At 44.4% G+C, this 21296-nt stretch overlaps 1 protein-coding gene across 1 annotated transcript in view; it reads right to left on the bottom strand.

Annotated features, from left to right (window-relative positions):
- LOC126176669 (homeobox even-skipped homolog protein 2-like) overlaps positions 1-21296 on the bottom strand; it is an 85488-nt gene that overhangs the window by 7662 nt on the left and 56530 nt on the right. The window lies entirely within an intron of this gene.

The raw sequence follows: 21296 nt of genomic DNA, 5'->3' as shown, positions 1-21296 counted from the left end.
ATGGCCATTTATACTCGAATAGTTCCTAACGGTCAAATTGTAAGACATTTCCTGGGGCAGATGTAGATTCTGACCACAATCTATTGGTTATGAACTGCAGATTGAAACTGAAGAAACTGCAAAAAGGTGGGAATTTAAGGAGATGGGACCTGGATAAACTGAAAGAACCAGAGGTTGTAGAGTGTTTCAGGGAGAGCATTAGGGAACAATTGACAGGAATGGGGGAAAGAAATACAGTAGAAGAAGAATGGGTAGCTCTGAGGGATGAAGTGGTGAAGGCAGCAGACGAGCAAGTAGGTAAAAAGACGCGGGCTGATAGAAATCCTTGGGTAACAGAAGAAATATTGAATTTAATTGATGAAAGGAGAAAATATAAAAATGCAGTAAATGAAGCAGGCAAAAAGGAATACAAACGTCTCAAAAATGAAATCGACAGGAAGTGCAAAATGGCTAAGCAGGGATGGCTAGAGGACAAATGTAAGGATGTAGAGGCTTGTCTCACTAGGGGTAAGATAGATACTGCCTACAGGAAAATTAAAGAGACCTTTGGAGAGAAGAGAACCACTTGTATGAATATCAAGAGCTCAGATGGCAACCCAGTTCTAAGCAAAGAAGGGATGGCAGAAAGGTGGAAGGAGTATATAGAAGGTTTATACAAGGGCGATGTACTTGAGGACAATATTATGGAATTGGAAGAGGATGTAGATGAAGATGAAATGGGAGATAAGATACTGCGTGAAGAGTTTGACAGAGCACTGAAAGACCTGAGTCGAAACAAGGCCCCGGGAGTAGACAACATTCCATTAGAACTACTGATGGCCTTGGGAGAGTCAGTCATGACAAAACTCTACCATCTGGTGAGCACGATGTATGAGACAGGCGAAATACCCTCAGACTTCAAGAAGAATATAATAATTCCAATCCCAAAGAAAGCAGGTGTTGACAGATGTGAAAATTACCGAACTATCAGTTTAATAAGTCACAGCTGCAAAATACTAACGCGAATTCTTTACAGACGAATGGAAAAACTGGTAGGAGCCGACCTTGGGGAAGATCAGTTTGGATTCCGTAGAAATGTTGGAACACGTGAGGCAATACTGACCTTACGACTTATCTTGGAAGAAAGATTAAGAAAAAGCAAACCTACGTTTCTAGCATTTGTAGACTTAGAGAAAGCTTTTGACAATGTTGACTGGAATACTCTCTTTCAAATTCTGAAGGTGGCAGGGGTAAAATACAGGGAGCGAAAGGCTATTTACAATTTGTACAGAAACGAGATGGCAGTTATAAGAGTCGAGGGGCATGAAAGGGAAGCAGTGGTTGGGAAAGGAGTGAGACAGGGTTGTAGCCTCTCCCCGATGTTATTCAATCTGTATATTGAGCAAGCAGTAAAGGAAACAAAAGAAAAATTCGGAGTAGGTATTAAAATTCATGGAGAAGAAATAAAAACTTTGAGGTTCGCCGATGACATTGTAATTCTCTCAGAGACAGCAAAGGACTTGGAAGAGCAGTTGAACGGAATGGACAGTGTCTTGAAAGGAGGATATAAGATGAACATCAACACAAGCAAAACGAGGATAATGGAATGTAGTCGAATTAAGTCTGGTGATGCTGAGGGAATTAGATTAGGGAATGAGACACTTAAAGTAGTAAAGGAGTTTTGCTATTTAGGGAGTAAAACAACCGATGATGGTCGAAGTAGAGAGGATATAAAATGTAGACTGGCAATGGCAAGGAAAGCGTTTCTCAAGAAGAGAAATTTGTTAACATCGAATATAGATTTAGGTGTCAGGAAGTCGTTTCTAAAAGTATTTGTATGGAGTGTAGCCATGTATGGAAGTGAGACATGGACGATAACTAGTTTGGACAAGAAGAGAATAGAAGCTTTCGAAATGTGGTGCTACAGAAGAATGCTGAAGATAAGGTGGGTAGATCACGTAACTAATGACGAGGTATTGAATAGGATTGGGGAGAAGAGATGTTTGTGGCACAACTTGACTAGAAGAAGGGATCGGTTGGTAGGACATGTTCTGAGGCATCGAGGGATCACAAATTTAGCATTGGAGGGCAGCGTGGAGAGTAAAAATCGTAGAGGGAGACCAAGAGATCAATACACTAAGCAGATTCAGAAGGATGTAGGTTGCAGTAGGTCCTGGGAGATGAAGAAGCTTGCACAGGATATAGTAGCATGGAGAGCTGCATCAAACCAGTCTCAGGACTGAAGACCACAACAACAACATTTCCTAACGGTCAACGGTCAACTCCTCGCTGTTTCTAGACTTTGGTTCCTCAGTAACTTAGGAAAGCTGTAACATAGCTACAACTAATATGTAACGCAGCTATAACTAATATTGCCAATGTTCGTCTGTGAAAATGGACTCGATAAGCAGCCTGAGCTATCAGTTCAAAAATGGTTCAAATGGCTCTGAGCACTATGGGACTTAACTTCTGAGGTCACCAGTCCCCTAGAACTTAAAACTACTTAAACCTAACCAACCTGAAGGCATCACATACACCCATGCCCGAGGCAGGATTCGAACCTGCGACCGTAGTGGTCGCGCGGTTCCAGACTGTAGCGCCTAGAACCGCTCGGTCACCCAGGCTGGCTGAGCTATCAGTAATCGGAATCTAACGTGCATAACACTGTGTGCCTGTTGTATGAGTGGAGTGTCAGTTTCACTGTCATTTAAGCCGTCAACAGATCGTTACATGAAAAACTTAAAACTAACTTTTGGATAAGCTATCTGACCGCGTATTTGAATACGAAAAACTACAGGAAGAAATGAACTTGTAACAATCAATACCTAAGCTATCTGACTGCGTTTTTGAAGAGGAATTTACAAGTGATACAGAATCAGGCTTATGCAACGGAATTTACTGGATTAGAGTACGTTCTGGTCTGTAAGTGTTCCTGTTTTGGCCCTAAGTGGTGCACTCACCTCTTTAGATGACTGCCTTTCAATCACGAGCCTAACCCTGCAATTGCTTTAGTGCTGTGCTTGCGAATTTTACCTTGAATTGCATCTTAAAGTGTAGTTAAGCCATCTAAATCTCTCCTGGGTATACAAATGAAATCAGGCCTTGAGTGTGGTAAGATCTGCCACCACCGACGTGAGGGCAGCGTGACGCGTCTTCTGTCTCCGACCTCTTGACCGACACTGCTTAGAATCGTGGGCCCATGTTTCGCTCTCAGATTGTTATTACTCTGACAACAATACTTAAAATCGCGCTCCCATGTTTCGCCCTCAGATTGTTACTATCGATATCTGAGTGCTTATTTGTTTCCAGTCTTACAGAATGCAAGGAATAGCGTTAACACATTTCAGCCTAGCGTAACATACACTCCTGGAAATTGAAATAAGAACACCGTGAATTCATTGTCCCAGGAAGGGGAAACTTTATTGACACATTCCTGGGGTCAGATACATCACATGATCACACTGACAGAACCACAGGCACATAGACACAGGCAACAGAGCATGCACAATGTCGGCACTAGTACAGTGTATATCCACCTTTCGCAGCAATGCAAGCTGCTATTCTCCCATGGAGACGATCGTAGAGATGCTGGATGTAGTCCTGTGGAACGGCTTGCCATGCCATTTCCACCTGGCGCCTCAGTTGGACCAGCGTTCGTGCTGGACGTGCAGACCGCGTGAGACGACGCTTCATCCAGTCCCAAACATGCTCAATGGGGGACAGATCCGGAGATCTTGCTGGCCAGGGTAGTTGACTTACACCTTCTAGAGCACGTTGGGTGGCACGGGATACATGCGGACGTGCATTGTCCTGTTGGAACAGCAAGTTCCCTTGCCGGTCTAGGAATGGTAGAACGATGGGTTCGATGACGGTTTGGATGTACCGTGCACTATTCAGTGTCCCCTCGACGATCACCAGTGGTGTACGGCCAGTGTAGGAGATCGCTCCCCACACCATGATGCCGGGTGTTGGCCCTGTGTGCCTCGGTCGTATGCAGTCCTGATTGTGGCGCTCACCTGCACGGCGCCAAACACGCATACGACCATCATTGGCACCAAGGCAGAAGCGACTCTCATCGCTGAAGACGACACGTCTCCATTCGTCCCTCCATTCACGCCTGTCGCGACACCACTGGAGGCGGGCTGCACGATGTTGGGGCGTGAGCGGAAGACGGCCTAACGGTGTGCGGGACCGTAGCCCAGCTTCATGGAGACGGTTGCGAATGGTCCTCGCCGATACCCCAGGAGCAACAGTGTCCCTAATTTGCTGGGAAGTGGCGGTGCGGTCCCCTACGGCACTGCGTAGGATCCTACGGTCTTGGCGTGCATCCGTGCGTCGCTGCGGTCCGGTCCCAGGTCGACGGGCACGTGCACCTTCCGCCGACCACTGGCGACAACATCGATGTACTGTGGAGACCTCACGCCCCACGTGTTGAGCAATTCGGCGGTACGTCCACCCGGCCTCCCGCATGCCCACTATACGCCCTCGCTCAAAGTCCGTCAACTGCACATACGGTTCACGTCCACGCTGTCGCGGCATGCTACCAGTGTTAAAGACTGCGATGGTGCTCCGTATGCCACGGCAAACTGGCTGACACTGACGGCGGCGGTGCACAAATGCTGCGCAGCTAGCGCCATTCGACGGCCAACACCGCGGTTCCTGGTGTGTCCGCTGTGCCGTGCGTGTGGTCATTGCTTGTACAGCCCTCTCGCAGTGTCCGGAGCAAGTATCGTGGGTCTGACACACTGGTGTCAATGTGTTCTTTTTCCATTTCCAGGAGTGTATATGTCACGGAACAGCCTGTCATTGTTTTCTCTGGTAGGCAACAATGCCTGCGTTTGGAGTGGCTATTGTTGTATGGCTTTCAGATAAGGAGGCTTTCTTATTCATGTTTAGGTAGGTTTCAGTCAGTTGCAAGCATTAAGTGGTCAGTGACTGGTGCTTCAAGTACGGAAGACTATTTTGAGTGAGATTATGTCTTAGAATAAGCAGTAAGTATCATTTTTAATCACAAATTATAATACAATTTGTTTAAATTATGGTTGATTATAATGTTAAAAGTACTGAAATTTATGTTAATGGTTATCTACAAAATGCAATTCTAATTTATGTGGTTCCAAATACAGTTTTAATTTTGTGTTGCATATATGTCACGCTAGGCAAAACAGTGAAAATAACGATTCGTTCTCTTTAGAGGTCTATCTCTCCATGAGATCCTGGCTGTTCTTGAAGGGGAGGAAGAAGATGCAACACATATATTTATTGAACCTCCTGAAGCTAATGTGGATTCGGATGAGGAATCTGGGGAAGAAGATGGGGAGGAAACGTCGATAATTTTGGACCAAGGCAACTCCAGGCTGGTGCAGAAGTGGTTTTAGCAAGTAAAAACAGGTTAGGTAGTGAACCTGAGATTAATCTCTCTCCTGATGATAAACGAGATGAACAGGAAAAGTCACAGATCTTAAAAACTGTAATCAGAGATTGGAAAAAAGACTCTCTGCATAGTGTTAGTTCTGTATTTCCTGAGAGTGATTTTAGTAAATACAGAAACTTGTCTCCAGTTCAGTGCTTCGAATTATTTTGGAACGACGAAGTAATTGAATTTCTTCTCACTCAATCGACGAAGTAAGCTTTGTTCAAGAACTGCTCGGATCCAAAAACAACATATGAAGAGATAAAAGGTTTGCTAGGATTTCTAATTCTTTCTGGCTATAATCCTCTTCCTTGCAGAAGATATTACTGGGATTCTTGATTGTACATGAGAAATGAAATGGTCCACAGCACGATGAGAAGGGACAGGTTTGAAACAATTATGAGATTTATTCACTCGTGTGACAACACAAAAATAGATGGTAATGATAGAATGTGGAAAATCCGTCCATTAATAAATACACTAAGACAAAAGTTTGCTCTCCACTTTCAGCCTGAGAAAGATTTGTCTTACGATGAGAGCATGATAAAGTATTTTGGCAGACATGGATGTAAACAATTTCTGAAAGGTAAGCCCATTAGATTAGGGTACAAAGCATGGTGTCTAAACACAACTATGGGTTATCTAGTGGACTTTCAAATATACCAAGGAGCTGAACCTCAGAGGAATGAAAAATATGAGAACGCATTTGGAAAAAGTACTGCTCCTTTGATTCAAATGATCGATTCTCTTCCTGCAAAGAACAAACATCTTCCCTACAGATTTTATTTTGACAACCTGTTTACATCACAAATATTGTTGAATTACCTCAAGCAATGAGGTTTTGATTCAACTGGGACTATTCGTGAAAACCGTCTGCCTAAAGAGTGTCATCTCATACCTTCTAACACTATATCCAAAAGGAATAAGAGAGGAGATTTTGGTTACAAGAGCAACAAGGAAAGTGGAACAATCGTTGCCACATGGCTATATAATTCTACAGTAACAATTGCTTCCACAAGCCATGGAATCAGTACAGTCAGCAACGTTGCCCGACAATCTACACAAAAGAAAAAAAGAATACTTGTACCTCGACCTAATGTAATTGGAGACTACAACAAAAAATGGGAGGAATTGACTGAATGTATGAAATTGTAGCGTTATATAGAGTGAGTGTCAGAGGAAAGAAATGGTGGTGGCCAATTTTTACATGGCTTCTAGGCATCTCTATACATAATGGGTGGCTTCTTCATAGAAAGACTGGTATAAATATGCCTCAGCTGCACTTCCGGCGCTACAGTGTGAAATGTTACCTGACTTCCAATGCTGCAGTACCAAGAGGTCCTGGAGGCCCTGCAGGTAATTCAAACCAAGGCAGAGTGCTGCATGACACTGTAAGTAGGCTGTTTAGGTTTTCTTATTGGTAACGCCACGTAGCACTCTGTATGAAAATCACTGGCTGTGCTGTGTGCAGTCTGTGGCTAGTTTGCGTTGTTGTGTGCCATTGTAGTGTTGGGCAGCTGGATGTTAACAGCGCGTAGCGTTGAGCAAAAATGGTTCAAATGGCTCTGAGCACTATGGGACTCAACTGCTGTGGTCATAAGTCCCCTAGAACTTAGAACTACTTAAACCTAACTAACCTAAGGACATCACACACATCCATGCCCGAGACAGGATTCGAACCTGCGACGGTAGCGGTCGTGCGGTTCCAGACTGTAGCGCCTTTAGTAGCGTTGAGCATTTGGAGGTGAGCCGCCAGCAGTGGTGGATGTGGGGAAGTGAGATGGCGGATTTTTGAGAGCGGACGATCTGGACGTGTGTCCATCAGAAAGAGTAAATTTGTAATATTGGATATCATGTACTGATATATATATATATATATATATATATATATATATATATATATATATATATATATATATATATATATAATCACTTTTGAACACTATTAAGGTAAATACATTGTTTGTTCTCTATCAAAATCAATCATTTGCTAACTATGCCTATCAGTAGTTAGTGCCTTCAGTAGTTTGAATCTTTTATCTAGCTGGCAGTAGTGGCGCTCGCTGTATTGCAGTAGTTCGAGTAAGGAACATTTTTGTGAGGTAAGTGATTTGTGAAACGTATAGGTTAATGTTAGTCAGGGTCATTGTTTTGTAGGGATTTTTGAAAGTCAGATTGCGTTGCGCTAAAAATATTGTGTGTCAGTTTAAGCACAGTCATTTATAATTTTTCTAAGGGGACGTTTCAATATTAGATATGATGAAACAAATCATCTGGTAGCCATGGTGCCACCGAAAACAAGAAGACGTTGTGCAGCGGAAAACTTCAAAGGAACCTCAAGAACAATGTGTTGCAAATGTGATGTTGGTTTGTGCATAGAATGTTTTGTGTCATATCACAGAAAGTGAGAACTGTCTCATGAAATTGATGTAAATCATATACAGTGTATTATTTTACTTTCTGTCATATATTGTGCCTAAATGTATGTTCTGCCTAGCGTGACATACATGTTACCCTTTCTTGTCTCAATTATTGACTATTTTTTTTCTTTTGATTGTTGTATTGCTTTTCTTTGATGACAGTAAACACATAAATATCTAATTTGTAGAAATCAGAAGAAAAAATAATTCAGGCAAAAATGGGTTAAGTTGGCTATACTGTTTTCAATGTAATGGAGAGTTCTGACACACCCCTTACAACGATTATCATCAAGCTCTTTTCTCTCGGAGATTTAGTTAATGGTTTAAATAGTAACTGAATTTTCAAAGAACTAGAAATAAAATTTATGGGAAATTTACGGATACCCCGGTGATTCGTTTATCACCAAAGCGGTCGTGGGAAGGCTGGTTATGTTTCGTTGTGGCGGTCCCATCTGTTACGACATGTTATTTCAGATCATTTTTGCTGAAAGTTTTTGCACGGACTCAAGTCATCTTCAACACAAGCAAACGAACTGTTTAAAAGCCGTAAACCGGACGAAAGTTCTGACAAGAGGAAGAAATGAGAGTAGCGAGTAACTTAACGTCACGATGGATGGTCACAAAGCAGATGCTGTAACGGAACTCTACTACCTAGGCGTCAAAATAACTAATGACGGACGGAGCAAAGACGAGATCAAAAGCAGACTAGCACAGTCAGAAAGGACATTCCTGGCCAAGAGAACTGTGGTATTATATCAAACATAGGCCTTAATTTGAGGCAGAAATTTCTGGGAACGTACGTTTGGAGTAAAGAATTTTATGGTAGTGAAACATGGATTGTTTGAAAACCGGAACAGAAGGTAATCGAAGCATTTCAGATGAGGTGCTAGAGACAACTGTTGAAAATTAGGTGGACCGATAAGGTAAGGAATGAGGAGGTTATCCGTAGAATCAGCGATGAAAGGAATATCTGGAAAACACTGACAAGGTGAAGGGGCAGAATGATAGGGCATCATCAGGGAATTGCTTCCATAGTACTAGAGGGAGACGTAGAGAGCATAAACTGAAGAGGAAGACAGAGATTGGAATAAATCCAGCATATAACTGAGCACGTAGGTTGCAAGGGCTATACTGAGATGAAAAAGTTGGGACAGACGAGGAGGAATTCGTGGCGGGCCGCATCAAACCAGTGACAAGACGGACTCAAGGTTCGATCCTCTAACTAACTAACTAATAAGCGCATACGCGCCCAAAAATCAGCGTTACAAGTACGTCAAAGATCATAGTGACAAAAGAAAGAATACACATAAGAATAATATCATTGCAACATAAACATATCGATGTATCAAAGTACCTCTACAATAATGAAATCAAATCTGAATGTTGTCTCCGAAATATGTTAACTACTTCACAGAAACACAGTAGAATATAGCTGGTATCGAGAGGTTCGGGTGAGGTGCCGTAATTGTTACGTAATTCAAGTACCATTAAATAGTATAGTCGCATATGTACAGGGAGTCTCCCCTAGGTGTCGCCAGGCGCGGTTCCTCTGGTGTTTCGGCTGATATTTGATATCGTTTTCGAAATGTGTAGCTGGAGACAGCCCATGGAAATACCGCTCATCCAGACTTCCATACGACCTCCAGTGTCGACGGAAAACGTCCGTTTGTTCCCAATACAAACGGCTTAATTTCTAAATCAGAATTTCACGTGACCTGTCGATAGAGCGATATTCGGTTTATCAATAACTGAAAGTAAAGCACGACAGTGGCGGCAGCACAACGCAGATAGCTGCCTCCGTGCAGAAGCGTTGCTCAGTCACCGCTGGGGTACAGATCATTCTTCATGTTTTACTCTCCTGTTAACACTTCCCGATGAACCGAATATCGCACTACACTAACCTGGGAGCACTCTGTGGACTGGGAGCGTAAAATTCGGATTTAGAAATAAATTTGTTTGTGATGGGGAACAAACCGGTGCGTTCCGTCGACAATGGGGGTCGTATCGAAGACGGGATGAACAATATATGTTTGGGCTGACTCTAGCTACACTGTGCGAAACAGAAATCAAATATCAGCCGGAACACCAGAGGAAATGCACCTGACGATCCCTAACGGACACGCCCGCCGGAGTGGCCGAGCGGTTCTAGGCGCTACAGTTTGGAACCGCGCGACCGCTACGGTCGCAGGGTCGCGTCTTGCCTTGGGCATGGATGTCTGTGATGTCCTTAGGTTAGTTAGGTTTAAACTAAGTTCTAGGGGACTGATGACCTCAGAAGTTAAGTCCCATAGTGCTCAGAGCCATTTGAACCATTTGAGCCTAGGGGACACACCCTGTACAACAGCTGTGGCTGGGGTAACTGCTGGCCGACGACGAAAAGCCGGCCAACAAAAGTAGACGCTGCTCGCCACGTGTGCCGTAGTCTTAGCCTCTGAACAGCGAACGACGTTAATGTTTTCACATGTCAAGACCTTAAACATGTAGAGACCCAGAACTGAGGGGATTTCTCGGGAATCACATAAAGACGCATAAGTCATACACAAAACGAAAATAAACAAAATTTTCTAATAATTATGGGGATCGCATTGTGAAGGAAATCATCGAATATGGACACAAAGATACACCAAGTTCAGTTCAGAGTTATAGCTGTACGAAACTTACAGTCAGTGGAGGGGTATCGTAGTTAGAATGCAGTGTAGTCGTATTGGGGCCTCCACAAGTCTTAGTTAAAATGTTGATATTTAAATAGTTCGGTCTGTAATTTAAACACGGGTAAACTTAGGCGAAGAAATATGAACATTTTTGGTGATGTGATATGATTGTTCGTCAATACTGAGCGATCTTCAGCACTAAAAGTATGGCTGAATAAAAGTGTTGGAGATAGTGTTACGCATCAAGTATTGTCGAATGCCAAAGGAATACTCGAATATAGTTGAGTCGCAAAAGATCACGCTACCACAACCAGGTGAGAAGAAAGAATGCAATACCTCATACGGAACAGTAAATTCGTAATAAATTCGTGTTATTTAGTAACCGGTGCTATATGCGTGGTTCATTTCAACTTTAAACTGATTACGGCATCTTCGTGCTTGAGAAAATCCGTGCAGACAGTGATTGACCCTGAAGGAGACAACAGGAAAGTACCGGTACACCCCCAAATCCTTAAACAATCGAACTCTGTTATATAAAACAGCTTCAAGCATCTGATTACTTTCCTTAAACATGTGACAGAGAAAAGGTTTACAGAACGTTTGAAATTGTATCTAGGGTGTGTTAGAAGGTGGTAAGTGCTGTTATTCTAGAAAAAACTGGACGAATATATTCTGGGTAATTTGCGCGTCGTAATCTACGCAGCTTCAAGACGTACTCGTACACACAGTTTTTGACCTGTAATACTTGTCTTACTGAAGTAAACATTTTACATACGAGCGTACAGTAATAAGCCAAAACATTATGACCACAGCCCACCGAGAACTTGTATGCCACTGGTGACGTTGCAGGCACGTGACGCGGTAACAAAAGTGTGTAAGAGAAGCTGACACGTATGGGGGATCACCCTAGCAAAGACATGGACTGCAAAAGGTGAAATCAACTGAAATAAGTTACTTTGTAAAAGGACAGATTATTGTTACGCAAATCCTGTGAAAGATTGTTTCTAAAACTGCGGAGCTGGTCGAATGTTCACGTGCTACTGCCGTATCCAAAGGAAAAGGTAGAAGGACAGTGAAACTACCACCAGGCGCTAAGTTGCTGCACGTGCACGACACTTCACAGAACGTGGTGTTCGGAGGCTTGCTGCTCTGTAAAGTAGAATGGAAGGCGATCTGTGGCGTATCCGCCGAAAGAGCACAATGCTGGTGCAGTCACAAGTGTTTCAGAGCACACCAGTTATCGTGCATTGCTGAACATTGAGCTCCGGAGCAGACCACCCCTACGTGTTCACATGTTGACGCAAAGAGATCGCCAATTACGATTGCAGTGGGAATTGCACCACCGGGATTCGACGGTAGATCAGTCGATACGTCTTGGCTTTTCAGGTGAATGACATTTTTGTTACACTAGGTCGATGGTCGTCCCCACAGACGCCGTCATCTCGGTGAACGGCGTCTCGAAACGTTCAGCGCGCCTCGGGCGCAGGCTGGTGTCAGACACTCTTCTGTGTTTGCATGGGGCCTATGGTGGAAATCGAAGACACGCTCTCAGCTGCGAATCACATGCACCACTTCCTGGTTGATGTCTTTCCCGACGGCGATTTCATCTTTCAGCATTATAACTGTCCACGCCTCGGATCCAGAATGGCGTTGCAGTGGTTTTAGAAGCGTTATAGCGAACTCTCTTTGATGTCTCAGGTGCCAAAATCGCCTGATGTAAATCCTACTGAAAGGGTCTGGGTCGCTATCGGGCGCTATCAGCGGTCCGTTATTTGCGCCAGTTACGAGATTTGTGTTTAGACATGTAATGCCAAATACCGACACACACCTATTAACAAACTGTCGGATCCCTGGTACGTAGAATTAGTGATATATTGTAATGGCAGACAAACAAGCTGTACCTCTTAACGAGTAGATTATAACAACATTTTAAATTTTGGAATTCGGTTAATGAAATGAAATGAGCGTATGGCGTTGTTGGCTGGGAGGCCCAATTGGGGGGAGTCCGTCCGCCATATTGCAAGTCCTTTTTAGTTGACGCCACTTCGACGACTTGCGAGTCAATGATTATGAAAATGATGATTATGGACACACAACACTCAGTCCCCTGCCGGGAATCGAACCTGGGCCCCCGGCGTGGTAGGCGGTAAAGCTACTGCTACGCTACGGAGGCGGACATTCGGTTAAAAATACGTTATATGAAATGTCGAAAATCAAATTTTTGTTGCTTGGACGCCGATAGATAGGCAACCTGTAACAAGAAATGGCTGACGGTGGTCCAGGTTAACCGTTTGGAAGGAAGGAACGTGCCGTTGACATCGAGAGCACACGGAGCACAAGCTCGGATTGTGTCAAGGTTGGGAAGGAAGTTGGCCGTGTCCTTTCAAAGGAACCATCTCCACATTTGCCTGGAGCGATTTAGGGGAAAACACGGAAAACCTAAGTGTGGATGGGCGGACGCGGGTTTGAACCGTCGTCATCCGGAATGCGAGTCCAGAGTGCTAGCCACTGTTAAACGGCTGGTGGCACAGAATGAACTGAACAAGTCCGCCGACCAACTGCAGTCACACGACTGAAATAAACCTGTGCGAGATACGTCCGTGAAACGTGAACCTGGCTGGGGGCAGCTTTGAGCAGACGCACCACCTGAGACACGCCCCCGTCTGGGCTACCGGGCCGGCCGCGCCGCCCCCTGCCTCGTTAAGTCCGCTTTCTCTCGCTTCGCTCTCTTTGACGTGCATCGCCTGTCCTCTCCTGCGTTCAAAGTGTGCCGCCTGCGACGGGAGGACAAGGCAGAGGAAATGGCAGAGCGACAATTAATCTTGAGTTCTCTTAATTACGGCGACGTGAAAGGATTCCTCCCACCCGAGCAAGGATTACAAAAAAAAGAAAACCGGAGCACACGACAATGGCGTTCCTAATTCAAATGTCTCGTAGTGTGATGTTTTTTTATCCAACCCCAAGAAAAAGAAAAAAGGCGCAGAGCAGCAGGTCTCGGAGAAAAATGTGAAAACTTGGATACATAGTCGTGATCAAGGGACCTGACTCAACAATGGAGTGCCAATTTTGTGGCGTGCTTCTTATGACTCGAATGCTTCAACGCTGACCCACGAGTTTTTTCTGATTCCTCGTTTGAAGTACCGCTCGATGAGCGCAGCTTGTTCCCATTTTAGTGCGTACGAGTGTTGCGTGCCGCACTTATTTCTTACCCGCTGACGGAAAATCTGAAGAGATTTACAGGGAGGTTAATGAAACATCTAATGCAGTGATTCACAATGGGTGAAGAACTAGAGTTCTCTAAGATGAATATACGGCAACAAAAGAGGTGTCGGGAGAAGTCGTAATAAATGTTGACTCGCTAATAAAGTATTAAGTACTTGGCAGTAATGGTGTCAAACGATATGACAAAGAAACTGGAAACACAAACGCAGACAAAAGAAATATATAAGGTAAACAGGAACCTGACGAAGAAAAAGAAGAGAGAACTGAAGAAACACAATAACACCGGTATACAAGGGAATCCTAGCAAGGTTGTTGTTGTTGTGGTCTTCAGTCCTGAGACTGGTTTGATGCAGCTCTCCATGCTACTCTATCCTGTGCAAGCTTCTTCATCTCCCAGTACCTACTGCAACCTACATCCTTCTGAATCTGCTTACTGTATTCATCTCTTGGTCTCCCCCTACGATTTTTACCCTCCACGCTGCCCTCCAATACTAAATTGGTGATCCCTTGATGCCTCAGAACATGTCTTACCAACCCATCCCTTCTTCTGGTCAAGTTGTGGCACAAACTTCTCTTCCCCCCAATCCTGTTCAATACTTCCTCATTAGTTATGATCTACCCATCTAATCTTCAGCATTCTTCTGTAGCACCACATTTCGAAAGTTTCTATTCTCTTCTTGTCCAAACTATTTACCGTCCATGTTTCACTTCCATACATGGCAACACTCCATACAAATACTTTCAGAAATGACTTCCTGACACTTAAATCTATACTCGATGTTAACAAATTTCTCTTCTTCATAAACCCTTTTCTTGCCATTGCCAGTCTACATTTTATATCCTCTCTACTTCGACCCTCATCAGTTATTTTGCTCCCCAAATAGCAAACCTCCTTTACTACTATAAGTGTCTCATTTACTAATCTAATACCCCCAACATCACCCGACTTAATTCGGCTACTTTCCGTTATACTCGTTTTGCTTTTGTTGATGTTCATCTTATATCCTCCCTTCAAGGCACCATCCATTCCGTTCAACTGCTCTTCCAAGTCCTACGCCGTCTCTGACAGAATTACAATGTCATCGGCGAACCTCAAAGTTTTTATTTCTTCTCCATGGATTTTAATACCTACTCCGAATTTTTCTTTTGTTTCCTTTACTGCTTGCTCAATATACAGACTGAATAACATTGGGGAGAGCCTACAACCCTGTCTTACTCCCTTCCCAACCACTGCTACCCTTTCATGTCCCTCGACTCTTATAACTGCCATCTCGTTTCTGTACAAATTTTAAATAGGCTTTCGCTCCCTGTATTTTACCCCTGCCGCCTTTAGAATTTGAAAGAGAGTATTCCAGTCAACATTGTCAAAAGCTTTCTCCAAGTCTACAAATGCTAGAAACGTAGGTTCGCCTTTCCTTAATCTTTCTTCTAAGATAAGTCGTAAGGTCAGTATTGCCTCACGTGTTCCAGTATTTCTACGGAATCCAAACTGATCTTCCCGAGGTCGGCTTCTACTAGTTTTTCCATTCGTCTGTAAAGAATTCGTGTTAGTATTTTGCAACTGTGGCTTATTAAACTGATTGTTCGGTAATTTTCACATCTGTCAACACCTGCTTTCTTTGGGATTTGAATTATTATATTCTTCTTGAAATCTGAGGGTATTTCGCCTGTCTCATACATCTTGCTCACCAGATGGTCGAGTTTTGTCAGGACTGGCTCTCCCAAGACCGTCAGTAGTTCCAATGGAATGTTGTCTACTCCAGGGGCCTTGTTTCGACTCAGGTCTTTCAGTGCTCTGTCAAACTCTTCACGCAGTATCGTATCTCCCATTTCATCTTCATCTACATCCTCTTCCATTTCCATAATATTGTCCTCAAGTACATCGCCCTTGTATAGACCCTCTATATACTCCTTCCACCTTTCTGCTTTCCCTTCTTTGCTTAGAACTGGGTTTCCATCTGAGCTCTTGATGTTCATACAAGTGGTTCTCTTATCTCCAAAGATATAATTTTCCTGTAGGCAGTATCTATCTTACCCCTAGTGAGATAAGCCTCTACATCCTTACATTTGTCCTCCAGCCATCCCTGCTTAGCCATTTTGCACTTCCTGTCGATCTTATTTTTGAGACGTTTGAATTCCTTTTTGCCTGCTTTATTTACTGCATTTTTATATTTTCTCCTTTCATCAATTAAAGTCAATATTTCTTCTGTTACCCAAGCATTTCTGTTAGCCCTCGTCTTTTTACCTACTTGATCCTCTGCTGCCTTCACTACTTCATCCCTCAAAGCTACCCATTCTTCTTCTACTGTATTTCTTCCCCCCATTCCTGTCAATTGTTCCCTTATGATCTCCCTGAAACTCTGTAAAACCTCTGGTTTAGTCAGTTTATCCAGGTCCCATCTCCTTAAATTCCCACCTTTTTGCAGTTTCTTCAGTTTTAATCTACAGGTCATAACCAATAGATTGTGGTCAGAGTCCACATCTGCCCCTGGAAATGTCTTACAATTTGAAACCTGGTTCCTAAATCTCTGTCTTACCATTATATAATCTATCTGATACCTTTTAGTATCTCCAGGGTTCTTCCATGTATACAACCCTCTATCATGATTCTTAAACCAAGTGTTAGCTATGATTAAGTTGTGCTCTGTGCAAAATTCTACCAGGCGGCTTCCTCTTTCATTTCTTAGCCCCAATCCATATTCACCTACTACGTTTCCTTCTGTCCCTTTTCCTACACTCGAATTCCAGTCACCCATGACTATTAAATTTTCGTCTCCCTTCACTATCTGAATAATTTCTTTTATTTCATCATACATTTCTTCAATTTCTTCGTCATCTGCAGAGCTAGTTGGCATATAAACTTGTACTACTGTGATAAGCGTGGGCTTTGTATCTATCTTGGCCACAATAATGCGTTCACTATGCTGTTTGTAGTAGCTTACTCGCATTCCCATTTTCATATTCATTATTAAACCTACTCCTGCATTACCCCTATTTGACTTTGTGTTTATAACCCTGTAGTCACCTGACCAGAAGTCTTGTTCCTCCTGCCACCGAATTCCCACTATATCTAAATTTAACCTATCCATTTCCCTTTTTAAATTTTCTAACCTACCTGCCCGATTAAGGGATCTGACATTCCACGCTCCGATCCGTAGAACGCCAGTTTCCTTTCTCCTGATAACGACATCCTCCTGAGTAGTCCCCGCCCGGAGATCCGAATTGGGGACTATTTTACCTCCGGAATATTTTACCCAAGAAGACGCCATCATCATTTAATCATACAGTAAACCTGCGTGCCCTTGGGAAAAATTACGGCCGTAGTTTCCCCTTGCTTTCAGCCGTTCGCAGTACCAGCACAGCAAGGCCGTTTCGGTTATTGTTACAAGGCAGATCAGTCAATCATCCAGACTGTTGCCGTTGCAACTACTGGAAAGGCTGCTGCCCCTCTTCAGGAACCACACGTTTGTCTGGCCTCTCAACAGATAACCCTCCGTTGTGGTTGTACCTACGCTACGGCTATCTGTATCGCTGAGGCACACAAGCCTCCCCACCAACGGCAAGGTCCATGGTTCATGGGCGGGCCTAGCAAGGTACGAAAAATACACTCCTGGAAATTGAAATAAGAACACCGTGAATTCATTGTCCCAGGAAGGGGAAACTTTATTGACACATTCCTGGGGTCAGATACATCACATGATCACACTGACAGAACCACAGGCACATAGACACAGGCAACAGAGCATGCACAATGTCGGCACTAGTACAGTGTATATCCACCTTTTGCAGCAATGCAGGCTGCTATTCTCCCATGGAGACGATCGTAGAGATGCTGGATGTAGTCCTGTGGAACGGCTTGCCATGCCATTTCCACCTGGCGCCTCAGTTGGACCAGCGTTCGTGCTGGACGTGCAGACCGCGTGAGACGACGCTTCATCCAGTCCCAAACATGCTCAACGGGGGACAGATCCGGAGATCGTGCTGGCCAGGGTAGTTGACTTACACCTTCTAGAGCACGTTGGGTGGCACGGGATACATGCGGACGTGCATTGTCCTGTTGGAACAGCAAGTTCCCTTGCCGGTCTAGGAATGGTAGAACGATGGGTTCGATGACGGTTTATATGTACCGTGCACTATCCAGTGTCGCCTCGACGATCACCAGTGGTGTACGGCCAGTGTAGGAGATCGCTCCCCACACCATGATGCCGGGTGTTGGCCCTGTGTGCCTCGGTCGTATGCAGTCCTGATTGTGGCGTTCACCTGCACGGCGCCAAACACGCATACGACCATCATTGGCACCAAGGCAGAAGCGACTCTCATCGCTGAAGACGACACGTCTCCATTCGTCCCTCCATTCACGCCTGTCGCGACACCACTGGAGGCGGGCTGCACGATGTTGGGGCGTGAGCGGAAGACGGCCTAACGGTGTGCGGGACCGTAGCCCAGCTTCATGGAGACGGTTGCGAATGGTCCTCGCCGATACCCCAGGAGCAACAGTGTCCCTAATTTGCTGGGAAGTGGCGGTGCGGTCCCCTACGGCACTGCGTAGGATCCTACGGTCTCGGCGTGCATCCGTGCGTCGCTGCGGTCCGGTCCCAGGTCGACGGGCACGTGCACCTTCCGCCGACCACTGGCGACAACATCGATGTACTGTGGAGACTTCACGCCCCACGTGTTGAGCAATTCGGCGGTACGTCCACCCGGCCTCCCGCATGCCCACTATACGCCCTCGCTCAAAGTCCGTCAACTGCACATACGGTTCACGTCCACGCTGTCGCGGCATGCTACCAGTGTTAAAGACTGCGATGGAGCTCCGTATGCCACGGCAAACTGGCTGACACTGACGGCGGCGGTGCACAAATGCTGCGCAGCAAGCGCCATTCGACGGCCAACACCGCGGTTCCTGGTGTGTCCGCTGTGCCGTGCGTGTGATCATTGCTTGTACAGCCCTCTCGCAGTGTCCGGAGCAAGTATGGTGGGTCTGACACACCGGTGTCAATGTGTTCTTTTTTCCATTTCCAGGAGTGTATATTCGGTGTGTAGCACTAATACATAGCTGATCCTTTTATAAATTCAAACGACTTCTTTTATTGCATTTTACATTTATTATAGTTCCAGACATGTTCCGCCTTTTATAATAAGACATGTTGTCCACTCGAACTCTGCGTTTTCTCTCATCTGGTCACAGATTACAAATCATACTACCATTTAAATTGTAAAACATCGAAAAATGTTCACGTCGCGGGTTTTTGTTTTGTAATTTACATATTTCGTTATATCCCTGTTGTGAAACATCACTACTGATCCCACAAGAACAACAGATTTTTTCCTACTTGAACTGTGTGCAGCTACCTCAACACCTTTTGTTTTTCTTACAAAAAATCGTGACATAGACAAGCTTGGTATTACATACTTACTTGGTAAGTAAATGAGAAAACCATATGCCTGCTAAAATTATACAGGTGAGTATATGTGGTTAAAGAAAGCAACTATGAAAAGGTGGAATTGGCACAATTCACGAAAAAGGAGAAGTTTAATTTCGCAATTCCAGACTTCAGGGAAAGAAAGACCATGAGGGGTGTTGGTGCTTTTACGAGAAGATGGTGCGAAGAGACTAGCACGCCGGCCGAAGTGGCCGTGCGGTTAAAGGCGCTGCAGTCTGGAACCGCAAGACCGCTACGGTCGCAGGTTCGAATCCTGCCTCGGGCATGGATGTTTGTGATGTCCTTAGGTTAGTTAGGTTTAACTAGTTCTAAGTTCTAGGGGACTAATGACCTCAGCAGTTGAGTCCCATAGTGCTCAGAGCCATTTGAACCATTAGACTAGCATGCACATGCGAAATGCGCAGAGGACTGTCTGGAGATACATACTGCCTTCATTCCAATACGACAGCTGCAGCGAATAAGGCATAGGCATTGCTGGACTGATTCGCAAACTGCCAGAGTCATTGTTCACACAATTGTGGGATGAATGGAAAACAAAATAAATAATCAAGACTCATGAGAGGAAGCGTAGCTGTTCGATTTGTGAGGATGTTGATAAAGAAAACCAACGTACAGTAGTACCTATTTTTCATTGCTTGATGAAAGGCTCTCGATTAACTAAAATGGAAGACAGTTTTTAGGAAAAAAGAAGCAGGAATAGATTCAGAGGGAAGGACATTAGTAAGCGAGGCCTAGACGGAAACACGTGTAGGGAGTGCAGGAGAAAGGAACCAACAAAGTAGCTGTTAAGTCTTACGTCACCAATATTTTTATATTCCTTCGGCTTAGTTAATGACAGTTGTGACTGATTGTGGCTTAATTCCTTGATCATATAGATAGAATCAGCGAACAAAGAGGGGTACTGAGAGTTATTAAATATGCAACTGATCATGTTATCCAAACACACTGTGGCTGATTGTGGCTTAATCCTTGATCATATAGATAGAATCAGCGAACAAAGAGGGGTACTGAGAGTTATTAAATATGCAACTGATCAAGTTATCCAAACACGGAGCTGAAAATATCTTCGGATTGTGATCGATGGAACAATAGAAAAACACGAAAAATTGGAATCTTGAAACGTGGTAGTCTATTGTTGGATTGAGACGTCTCATGTTTCATTGACATACTCAAAGTTAATTCATTTTGTTTCATTTCGATCGATGATAGCTGATGAACGTCAATTAATATCTTACTTTCTCTCTCTCTCTCTCTCTCTCTCTCTCTCTCTCTCTCTTCTGCACTGGTGGTAGTTACATGCAAGTCTGTTTGTAACTTTCTTGAACAGTGAGCCTCAGGTTAGGCCACGGTCTGGAAACCTTACTTGTGAACAGTGCACTTCACGTGGGACAGCCCCGAAAAGTGTTGCAAATTTTGGAACTACACTCCTTTCTGGTTGAAAATCGAAAACGTGGAAACAGTGGATTGGCTGGAGAGACAACTCGAGAGCAGAGTGGGGACATCAGAACGACTAACGGAAAACTGAGTCTTGCCACAGGTTAACACTGCACAGTCGGAAGTAGTTGGTGTATTTACGACCGTGCGATTTGGCAGCGGATTGTGAAATCGTCTCACTGGCCCACAGAAAGCCGTGGAGACGCAGAAGCGAGACTTAGTCCGGAAAGCGAGAGGAACTCACTTTTCCGTCGTTGGCCACCGAATTCTGACTTGGGGAGCGTCGAGGACAGCCTTCTTACCATGGAGCTGAAGGGAGCAGACTTGCGCCGGCAGCTCTTAGTAGCAGAGCATGGGTTCCGTCCATCTACTTACAAGGTTTGGTGAGATTAGGACTTTGACGAAGAGATATCGAAGTTGTGTACAGGAGAAATAAGAGAAGCGAGTCAGTGTTTTGAATCTGGTTATTTGATGGGGGTTTTTGAGGGAATATTCCATTTATATGATGATGTGGCCACCAGCTATGATCGAGGTCGACCACATGCAGATAACAGTTGGCAGCACTAGCGGTATGTAATGTATGTTTTTTGGGGGGGGGGGGGGACGAGGGGGGGGGGGGACGTGCAAAACGCTGCAGTCGTTGCGGTAATGCGAAAACGGAGCGATTTATCTGACGGCCAAAAGGGCACGATCATTTGCTTTCGGGCCAAGGATTGCATCATTTTCGAAAACG

Source organism: Schistocerca cancellata, chromosome 3 (genome assembly GCF_023864275.1).
Source record: "Schistocerca cancellata isolate TAMUIC-IGC-003103 chromosome 3, iqSchCanc2.1, whole genome shotgun sequence".
Lineage (NCBI taxonomy): Eukaryota > Metazoa > Arthropoda > Insecta > Orthoptera > Acrididae > Schistocerca > Schistocerca cancellata.
The sequence above is the reverse complement of the archived record's forward strand: the minus strand, read 5'-3'. Positions and strand labels throughout refer to the sequence as shown.